This window comes from Papaver somniferum, unplaced genomic scaffold, assembly GCF_003573695.1.
Source record: "Papaver somniferum cultivar HN1 unplaced genomic scaffold, ASM357369v1 unplaced-scaffold_132, whole genome shotgun sequence".
NCBI classification, from domain to species: Eukaryota; Viridiplantae; Streptophyta; class Magnoliopsida; order Ranunculales; family Papaveraceae; genus Papaver; species Papaver somniferum.
Window position 1 is genome coordinate 19,587,532 of NW_020622381.1, and position 11,867 is coordinate 19,599,398.

The 11,867-nt window shown below is 36.7% G+C and overlaps 1 long non-coding RNA gene across 1 annotated transcript; it reads left to right on the top strand.

The window, feature by feature from the left end:
* The first annotated feature begins 2,444 nt into the window (after positions 1–2,444).
* On the top strand, positions 2,445–3,495 carry LOC113332972. The gene is made up of 3 exons (XR_003351746.1): positions 2,445–2,582; positions 2,814–2,898; positions 3,468–3,495. It is a non-coding gene; the product is annotated as an uncharacterized LOC113332972 (long non-coding RNA).
* Positions 3,496–11,867: the final 8,372 nt, after the last annotated feature.

Genomic DNA, 11,867 nt, shown 5'->3' on the forward strand with positions numbered 1-11,867 from the left:
TCAACTTCTCTTTAAACTTATCTTATAGATTGCCTTATTTTTATTTCTTAACTTTTATTGAAATATTGCAAACACTTAGGTGTAACACCAAATCAAGGATTTGATATTATACATCTTATACGCAATAAAAGAAGATAAATGTTCAATAATAATACTAAGAAGATATGAAAGATTAATAAGATGTGAATATTTAATATTATGCAAATCCTATTGTATTTTAGTTACCTTAGTGTAGTCATTTGTTACTGTGAATATTTTATGGGTGTAATGTTAGGATCTTAGTTTCCTTTTTACTTGATTTTCTTCTACTTATATTTTCTTGTTGTGAAGCCATAAATTCAATAGAAAAAATCAACGACTCCATCAAAATCATTACTAGTGCATCCCCAAGAACAACATTACAGATTATTTGATTTGTGGAAAAATGGCAAAGTTTTGTTCCCCTTGTGTTGTTTTACTCCTCATTGTCTTGTCAGGTTATTGTTTTAACTTTTGGAGCTTAATTTGTTTTCACTTCTTGTTCTTTTTCACAATTTATTTTATAAGGAACTTCACTAATGATTTTGTTAATTTGATAATGTGATGTGTGCAGTTGATAATGTCCCTATGAAAGCTGAAGGTAAGACATGTACGGTAGCGTGGCAAGGTTGCAAGACTGCATAAGATTGTGACATACAATGTTATGGGAAATATCATGGCAATGGATATTGTTTTAAACCTCATATATCTCCTTACGTTGAATGTAGATGTGAGTACCCCTGTTAGGAGTTTAATCATAATCTTGACACTACCAAGGAGAAATCAGTCATCCGTTTATTTTGATATATTAATCTTTTTTTCTCTTCAATGTAACACTGAAAACATTGATATAATAAAGACTATAAGTTCAACCAGTGGAGTAAATGGTGTTATTTTCTTATTTCAAAGGTTACATACATCTTTAGTTAAAAGGTAATAGTGAAGTTATAAGTGGTGATGGTTTGGTGAAATACACGGTTTTGGATATGGTCAAGGCCCTCCCTGACATGAAGTACACGAAGTATGGCAAAAACAAATTTTTTGTTCGTTATTCCTTAAAAAAGTCAATAACATTTAGGTATAATTAGCCTCGCGTTTTTAGGGACCACCCGAAAGGATTTAGGGGCCATCAATTTATACCCAATCAAAGACTCTAGTTAAGGGGTACCCTATATGATATTGAAGTTACATAAATGTCCTTCTGGTAAAACTGTATAAAAACCAAATCAAAAAATTCTACTCATTTCAACTCTTCTTCTTCCAGTTTCATATTATCTTCCGATTGTGGAAGAAAAAAAACTTTCCCTCGTTCAACCGAAACATCGCCGCGAATCGTAAAATCAAAACATCGTCGATTCGTTTATAAAACAATGGATAAGGGAAATGAAACCCACAGACCTAGAACCAAAAACGTTGCTCGGGGTATCGATCCAAAGATTGGGATTTTAGCAAGAAATAAAGAAATTGTTGCTGCAAATGAAGAAGAACGCGAAGAACAAGTACCCGTCGATGTAGTCGGTGGTGGTGATTCCGATAGTCAAACACTTCGTCAACTTCAAATGGCCCCAATTAGGTAAGAATCTATCATTTTTGGGGTTTATTTCGCTTTAATTCGACGAATCGAGAAAAAGAATTTCAAGGGTTTTCGGTTATTTATCCATATTCGGGCGATATTCATGCTCATTTACTTCCGAATGTAGTCGTGTTCTTCATTTCTCAAGAACATCGACAGTATTCGGGAGAAATATTTGATGGTTATCGGCCGAATATTATTGGCCATATCTTCCTGGATACAAACCGGTAATAATCGGTAGTTTAATGAATTTGTTGGCTTCCGAATATATTTAAGTAGACACACAGTATTCGGAAGTACAGTCACTACCGAATATATATATATATATATTGAACAAATCTCAAAATTTCTGATATAGGAAAAATCCCATTTTGGGGCCAGTATTTATTCGGAAGACAATATAATGTTTTATACCTCCGATTGTGTAGGATAAAATTTTAGAATTTCTGAACTCCAGTTGATGAATATTCGGTTGTAAACATGTTTAGTTATATTCCGATTGTTTTTCATTCGGGAAAAATATGTGTCTTCTTACTTCCGAATTTGTTCATTCGGGTTATAGTTGTGTATAAGGGTGCACAGGAACCGAGCCGGACCGACGGACCGTCCCGGAACCGGTGGAACCGTACCTGGTTTTGTACCGAACCGAGGAACGGGGTACAGGTACCGGTCCTAAAAATAGGAACCGAGGCTAGGGAGGTACAGGTACACGGACCTGGCCTAGTCCCGTGCCGAACCGTACCGTCTGTACCGATTAGTTGTAGCCGTCAGATTTAGGGGATGATAGATCAATAATAACCGTTGGATTAAGTGGTGGTATATAAGCAAACATTATAGGGCTAGAGTTTCTATTCTCAATTTCGTTTCTTTTTTTCTTTCCGTCTCTCCTCTGTCTCTGAGAAGGAGAATAAGTGAAGAACTCTGTTGGAACTTGGATTACTCCTCTGTCTCGTTGATTGATATGAGTTTATGTCTCAGTTCTTACTAAGAGGTAATCAGATGTTGCGGATTTTGATTTATTTTTTTTTTCAATTTAGGTTAACGTTTCTTCTAATCTGCATCTTCTTATCTGTGTACCTCTCTTTCATTATAATCATGTTTTCGTTGATGATTCGTGAAAAATCAAGACAAAGCTTCGATGTGTAATCATTACTTTTGTGAAGTTTTGAATCTTTTGATCTTGAAAGCTATGTCTGATTATATTAGGGTTTCACTTTCACAGGGTAAGACAAAGGGAAAAGAAAGGAACTGAACTGGATTAAGTATCAATCAGATTATCTAAGGGAGTGGAGAAAGAGAAGGAAAAGGTTAGAGATTTGTTGTTGTTTTGGATTATGTTGTTCCTAATTCACTGTCTAGTGTCTAGTGCTAATCTTTGAATGGTAATGGTGCTGTTTTAGTAATTTGAGTACTTCTTTTTCTTTTTGTTAATGAAATTAGGGTGTTAGTAATTGTTCTGATTTCTAATTTACATGATTGCTAGAAGTAGGTAGATAATTAGTTAGTTACTCAATCTTTTTGGTGTTGTCAAAGTGCTTTTACTTGCAGTGATGCTCCAATTCTGTGGTTTTGTAACTTTTGTTTATAAAGTTAATATGGGTTAGGTGTTCCTACTAGTTACAATTAGCAATCTGGGATTAAGATTTGGTTCATTATACTGCTGTTAGACTTTGTTGATGATGCTATATAAGTACCAAGTAGTTAACTGCAATTACATGTTAGAGCAGGACAAGAATGACAAGTAGTTAGTTCTTATGTTTCATGAATCTTCTTATGTTTCATCACCTCCATGTTTGTCTAAATAAAATGGATTTTATTGAAATGAAGAATCAATAGGTACTGAGAAGTTATCTGACTTGATCAAGTGTATGATTAGGTGCTGAAGTGCAGATTTAAGTTCTTGGAGTGGAGTGGGTTTTCTGAATTGGGTTTATTAAATGTTGTTGAAATCTAATTTATTTGTTTTTCTTGTGCTTTTGATTAGGTGCTGAAGTGCAGATTTAAGTTCTTGGAGTTCACTAATTCAGTAATTCTAGAGGGTTGCTGATACTGCACATTCAAGGTTTGTCATTTGGTATTTGTGCATTCAAGGGATATGTAAATGTGAATGTGTGGTGGCTGAATTACAAGATTCAAGTTGCTAATTAGGTTCCCTTCGTGGATAGGAATTTATCTATGAGATTAGGATAGAGCTGGTAACACTTGTTGATATTCTAGAAATGGTCTATGTTGTCCATATGTAATTTATCTATGAGATTAGGATAGAGTCTTAAGTCCTTGTAGAAGCTCTTTATCTACAAGGACAGTTGAGCATTGCTTTGCACACAAAGCTGGCTAAGGAAGCCAATACAACTTGATCTTCTATCTGATTACATACCAGATGATGATGTTGAAGTTGAATAAGGTAACATATTACATTATTACTTGTGTTTGGCAGTAATAGATATAGTCTAATAGTTACTAACTGCTATTATTTGTTTTTTCAGCGTTACTTGGTCCTATCAACAGTGATGACACCACAAGTGCTGCTGACATAGATTAGAAGATCAAGATTCAAGATTACAGAAGCACTAGCTGCACAGCTAGTTGAGTAGTTGTTCTTTTTTCAGATTTTCTCATTTTCAAGACTTAGTGTGTGTGTCTGTGGCTACTGCTACTTTTTTTTCCATATTTTCAAGACATTGTTTGTTTGGTTTGTTAGTAATATTGCTACTTATTAGTTGTTGCTTTGAATGAGAATTTGTTCTATAGAAAAAACAGGTAAAAAACAGGTAAAAGAAAAGGCAGTCATTTTTGTGCTGAAAAGGTACCGACTAGTACCGGAACCGTGCCGGAACCGCACCGGAACCGCACCGGAACCGCACCGGAACCGAATGGTACCGGAACCGAGGTACACGGTACCGGTCCAAAATCTTCGTCCCGATCCTAGGGAGGCACAGGTACTCGGCCTCGGCAAGAACCGATCCGAACCGTACCGTGTGCACCCTTAGTTGTGTACTTTGTCTTCCGATTGTGTAGGATGAAAAATTTAGAGCTTCTGAACTCCAATTGATGTATATTCGGTTGTAAATCTATTTAGTTAGCTTTCGATTGTTATGTATTCGGGAACAATATGTGTCTTCTTACGTCCGAATGTACATTCGAGTTATATTTCCATACTTTGTCTTCCGATTGTATAGTTTGTAAATATTGTTCCTTTCTTTGTTGTTTAGACAAAGTCGAGAAAGGAGGAAGAAAGTGACAGCTAGTGCTAGGAGGGAAAGGAGTGCCAAGGATAATTCAAGTGCTCAACAAAGCTTACAAGAACAAAGCAGTCAACAAGGAGTGCAACCAAGTGTTGAACAAAGTGTAGAACAACAAGGCAGTGAACAAGGGGTGCGACCAAGTGTTGAACAAGCCGCTCAACAAAGTGCAGAACCAAGTGTTGAACCAGTTGATCCAGTGCCAAGAGTAGAAGAAGAAGGACAACCAAGTGGTACCCAAAAAGCCAAAAAAGGAAAAGATGGTGTAAAGAAGGATATTGCTAAGAAAGCATCACATCTTGTCCCTCAGCACTTGAAGAAGAAGGGTATTCCAGCAGGCACAATCCTTGGGCTACCAGCGGATGGAGGAAAATTGCTATTTGGATACAAAGACTCATGGGCCAGAGAAATATACGAAACCGAGGTAATAAAATTATTATTTTTTATTAATGTGTTGTCTATGTGTTATATCGTAATATTTGTATTAAGGATTTTTTTATGTACTTTCATAGGATCATCAAGATGCGGTCCGTCTACTCAAACCTACCGCCGCACCAACAAAAATGCTTGCGTGGCCTTTATCCGGTGAATGTGAAAGGTTCAAGTCAATTGTTGCCAACTCGGGGTTAGCTAATGCCGCCGAGAATTCATTGTTGGAACATGATCGTGTGGCCATATCGGCGTTCGTGGAGAGAATGTATCCTAAGACCGATACTTTCCATATGCCGTTTGGGGAGATGACGATTACCCCGGATGATGTTGTGCATATTCTTAACCTTCCCGACCAAGGCACAGCTGTGAAGTTTAACTACACAAAGCAGTTAAGTTGGGCAAAACTTTATGCTCTAACTAAAAAGTGCTTAGGTTGGGATGAAGAGACAACAACAACAGAGTTTAGGAGGCATGCAAGTTACAGAACAAGACAGATCAACATTACAGCTTTGATGAATATGTTCCGAGGCACCTTGGAGAAGGAAAAGAATGGAACGTTAACTGATGAGCAAGTGAACCACGCTGCCACTGCATATCTCCTTTGTGTATTGGGATGTGTCATATTCCCCAATACTTTTGGCAACCGGATCGACGCCAACCTTATACAACTTTTGGATCCTCTCCATGAAGTCGGTGACTATTCTTGGGGCACGGCATGCCTAGCATTCTTGATGGAAGAGTTGAGAAAGGCTTAGAGGCTAGGAACCTGCCAAGTTGCCGGGAACGTGGCTCTATTGCAGGTTTTTTCTTTAACTCTATAACTCACTCTATAGTTATTCGGTAGACAATACATATGATGCATATTCATAACTCCAAAGGACGCATATTCGGTAGGAATTGATCCATCTCTTTTTCCGAATGTTGGTTATTCGGTGGATAGGTACTTTTTTTTTCCCGATTATATGTAATCGGAAATATTCTTTTGATATTAGAACCGAATATACAGGCCAGAAAAACTATAGGTTACTGAACTCCAAATGACGCATATTCGGTAGGAAATGATCCATCTCTGTTTCCGAATGTTGGTTATTCGGTGGCTAGGTACTTATTTTGTTTTTCGATTATATACAATCGGAAATATTCATTTGATATTAGAGCCGAATATACAGGCCAGAAAAACTATAGGCTACTGAACTCCAAATGACGCATATTCGGTAGGAAATGATCCATCTCTTTTTTCGAATGTTGGCTATTCGGTGGATAGGTACTCAGTTTTATTTCCGATTATATATAATCTGAAATAATGTTTGAAATTACTACCGAATATACGCAATCTATTTACTAAAACTTGGTTTCTTATGTATATAGGCATGGATCTATGACCACTTCCCTATCCTGAAGTTGGACGGAGAGAACCCGGGGTGGTGCAAAGGTACTCCTAGAGGAACAAAGTATATATTTGAAGACAACCGTTCTAGGACAAAAGAGCAGCAGTTGATTCGCATGAGGGAGATTTTGGACCAATTGAAGGCCTCGGACGTATGCTTTGATCCATACAAGGAAGATCGAGCCAGTGGGAATATAAATGTCCGGTCGGACTTGTCCCTTTAGTTTGGACCATTATGGCACCCCACAGGATATGTGATGTATAACCCCTCTAGGGTGATGCGACAACACGGGTATATACAACATCAACCTGTGGAGAAAATGGGGGATTACTACAAATTGGAGTTGGAGTTGTGCTCTTCTAGTGGTGATAATCTCACGATTCTTCACATAGGCCCACCTACTGTTCTTGATAACTGGGATACGAGGAATGACTTCATTATCGACACTGGTAGACGAACCACCCGAGGTGATGAAAATTCTCCAGACTATATGAGTTGGTATAACAAGGTATCACATCCTTTGGTTATCCGTGAAATCAAATCCAACACTACTGCGGCGGGTTCAAGTTATAATTGTATCATCAAAGACAAACCAGTTGGTTATGATAGACTGGTGCGTGTTCTTATATTTTTGTTCATTTTATATTATTCCTATAAATCTTAGGTAATTACCGTTTGATGTTATGTCATTACGTATAAAAAACAGGTGAATAGGTTCAAGCGTGTTTCCAATTTCAAAATTTGAAAAGTATCAGTTTTTCCCAAATTCTGATTTTTGGGCCATCGTACATTCAGGACTTTACAAAAAACATTATCCTCCGAATATTACAAGTTCAAAACAAACCATGCCATGGCTCTAGGTGGTTCCAAGGACCAATATAGAAGGTTAGACAGCCCATATTCGGAAGTTTTGGTAACTAAGTTAACTTCCGATTATTTCAATTTCAAAATTTGAAAAGTATCAGTTTTTCCCAAATTCTGATTTTTGGGCCATCGTACATTCGGGACTTTACAAAAAACATTATCCTCCGAATATTACAAGTTCAAAACAAACCATGCCATGGCTCTAGGTGGTTCCAAGGGCCAATATAGAAGGTTAGACAGCCCATATTCGGAAGTTTTGGTAACTAAGTTAACTTCCGATTATTTCAAGTTCAAAATTTGAAAAGTATCAGTTTTTTCACAAATTCTGATTTTTGGGCCATCGTACATTCAGGACTTTACAAAAAACATTATCCTCCGAATATTACAAGTTCAAAACAAACCATGCCATGGCTCTAGGTGGTTCCAAGGGCCAATATAGAAGGTTAGACAGCCCATATTCAGAAGTTTTGGTAACTAAGTTAACTTCCGATTATTTCAATTTCAAAATTTGAAAAGTATCAGTTTTTCCCAAATTCTGATTTTTGGGCCATCGTACATTCAGGACTTTACAAAAAACATTATCCTCCGAATATTACAAGTTCGAAACAAACCATGCCATGGCTCTAGGTGGTTCCAAGGGCCAATATAGAAGGTTATACAGCCCATATTCGGAAGTTTTGGTAACTAAGTTAACTTCCGATTATTTCAAGTTCAAAATTTGAAAAGTATCAGTTTTTCCCAAATTCTGATTTTTGGGCCATCGTACATTCGAGACTTTACAAAAAACATTATCCTCCGAATATTACAAGTTCAAAACAAACCATGCCATGGCTCTAGGTGGTTCCAAGGGACAATATAGAAGGTTAGACAACCCATATTCGGAAGTTTTGGTAACTAAGTTAACTTCCGATTATTTCAAGTTCAAAATTTGAAAAGTATCAGTTTTTCCCAAATTCTGATTTTTGGGCCATCGTACATTCGGGACTTTACAAAAAACATTATCCTCCGAATATTACAAGTTCAAAACAAACCATGCCATGGCTCTAGGTGGTTCCAAGGGCCAATATAGAATGTTAGACAGCCCATATTCGGAAGTTTTGGTAACTAAGTTAACTTCCGATTATTTCAAGTTCAAAATTTGAAAAGTATCAGTTTTTTCCCAAATTCTGATTTTTGGGCCATCGTACATTCGGGACTTTACAAAAAACATTATCCTCCGAATATTACAAGTTCAAAACAAACCATGCCATGGCTCTAGGTGGTTCCAAGGGCCAATATAGAAGGTTAGACAGCCCATATTCGGAAGTTTTGGTAACTAAGTTAACTTCCGATTATTTCAAGTTCAAAATTTGAAAAGTATCAGTTTTTTTCCCAAATTCTGATTTTTGGGCCATCGTACATTCGGGACTTTACAAAAAACATTATCCTCCGAATATTACAAGTTCAAAACAAACCATGCCATGGCTCTAGGTGGTTCCAAGGGCCAATATAGAAGGTTAGACAGTCCATATTCGGAAGTTTTGGTAACTAAGTTAACTTCCAATTATTTCAAGTTCAAAATTTCAAAAGTATCAGTTTTTTCCCAAATTCTGATTTTTGGGCCATCGTACATTCGGGACTTTACAAAAAACATTATCCTCCGAATATTACAAGTTCAAAACAAACCATGCCATGGCTCTAGGTGGTTCCAAGGGCCAATATAGAAGGTTAGACAGCCCATATTCAGAAGTTTTGGTAACTAAGTAACTTCCGATTATTTCAATTTCAAAATTTGAAAAGTATCAGTTTTTCCCAAATTCTGATTTTTGGGCCATCGTACATTCGGGACTTTACAAAAAACATTATCCTCCGAATATTACAAGTTCAAAACAAACCATGGCATGGCTCTAGGTGGTTCCAAGGGCCAATATAGAAGGTTAGACAGCCCATATTCGGAAGTTTTGGTAACTAAGTTAACTTCCGATTATTTCAAGTTCAAAATTTGAAAAGTATCAGTTTTTTCCCAAATTCTGATTTTTGGGCCATCGTACATTCGGGACTTTACAAAAAATATTATCCTCCGAATATTACAAGTTCAAAACAAACCATGCCATGGCTCTAGGTGGTTCCAAGGGCCAATCTAGAAGGTTAGACAGCCCATATTCGGAAGTTTTGGTAACTAAGTTAACTTCCGATTGTTTCACTTTCAAAATTTGAAAAGTATCAGTTTTTCCCAAATTCTGATTTTTGGGCCATCGTACATTCGGGACTTTACAAAAAACATTATCCTCCGAATATTACAAGTTCAAAACAAACCATGCCATGGCTCTAGGTGGTTCCAAGGGACAATATAGAAGGTTAGACAACCCATATTCGGAAGTTTTGGTAACTAAGTTAACTTCCGATTATTTCAAGTTCAAAATTTGAAAAGTATCAGTTTTTCCCAAATTCTGATTTTTGGGCCATCGTACATTCGGGACTTTACAAAAAACATTATCCTCCGAATATTACAAGTTCAAAACAAACCATGCCATGGCTCTAGGTGGTTCCAAGGGCCAATATAGAATGTTAGACAGCCCATATTCGGAAGTTTTGGTAACTAAGTTAACTTCCGATTATTTCAAGTTCAAAATTTGAAAAGTATCAGTTTTTTCCCAAATTCTGATTTTTGGGCCATCGTACATTCGGGACTTTACAAAAAACATTATCCTCCGAATATTACAAGTTCAAAACAAACCATGCCATGGCTCTAGGTGGTTCCAAGGGCCAATATAGAAGGTTAGACAGCCCATATTCGGAAGTTTTGGTAACTAAGTTAACTTCCGATTATTTCAAGTTCAAAATTTGAAAAGTATCAGTTTTTTTCCCAAATTCTGATTTTTGGGCCATCGTACATTCGGGACTTTACAAAAAACATTATCCTCCGAATATTACAAGTTCAAAACAAACCATGCCATGGCTCTAGGTGGTTCCAAGGGCCAATATAGAAGGTTAGACAGTCCATATTCGGAAGTTTTGGTAACTAAGTTAACTTCCAATTATTTCAAGTTCAAAATTTCAAAAGTATCAGTTTTTTCCCAAATTCTGATTTTTGGGCCATCGTACATTCGGGACTTTACAAAAAACATTATCCTCCGAATATTACAAGTTCAAAACAAACCATGCCATGGCTCTAGGTGGTTCCAAGGGCCAATATAGAAGGTTAGACAGCCCATATTCGGAAGTTTTGGTAACTAAGTTAACTTCCGATTATTTCAAGTTCAAAATTTGAAAAGTATCAGTTTTTTTCCCAAATTCTGATTTTTGGGCCATCGTACATTCGGGACTTTACAAAAAAAAATATCCTCCGAATATTACAAGTTCAAAACAAACCATGCCATGGCTCTAGGTTGTTCCAAGGGCCAATATAGAAGGTTAGACAGCCCATATTCGGAAATTTTGGTAACTAAGTTAACTTCCGATTATTTCAAGTTCAAAATTTGAAAAGTATCAGTTTTTCCCAAATTCTGATTTTTGGGCCATCGTACATTCGGGACTTTACAAAAAAAATTATCCTCCGAATATTACAAGTTCAAAACAAACCATGCCATGGCTCTAGGTGGTTCCAAGGGCCAATATATAAGGTTAGACAGCCCATATTCGGAAGTTTTGGTAACTAAGTTAACTTCCGATTATTTCAAGTTCAAAATTTGAAAAGTATCAGTTTTTCCCAAATTCTGATTTTTGGGCCATCGTACATTCGGGACTTTACAAAAAAATTTATCCTCCGAATATTACAAGTTCAAAACAAACCATGCCATGGCTCTAGGTGGTTCCAAGGGCCAATATAGAAGGTTAGACAGCCCATATTCGGAAGTTTTGGTAACTAAGTTAACTTCCGATTATTTCAAGTTCAAAATTTGAAAAGTATCAGTTTTTCCCAAATTCTGATTTTTGGGCCATTGTACATTCGGGACTTTACAAAAAAAATTATCCTCCGAATATTACAAGTTCAAAACAAACCATGCCATGGATCTAGGTGGTTCCAAGGGCCAATATAGAAGGTTAGACAACCCATATTCGGAAGTTTTGGTAACTGAGTTGACTTCCGATTATTTCAAGTTCAAAATTTGAAAAGTATCAGTTTTTCCCAAATTCTGATTTTTGGGCCATCGTACATTCGGGACTTTACAAAAAAAATTATCCTCTGAATATTACAAGTTCAAAACAAACCATGCCATGGCTCTAGGTGGTTCCAAGGGCCAATATAGAAGGTTAGACAACCCATATTCGGAAGTTTTGGTAACTAAGTTAACTTCCGATTATTTCAAGTTCAAAATTTGAAAAGTATCAGTTTTTCCCAAATTCTGATTTTTGGGCCATCGTACATTC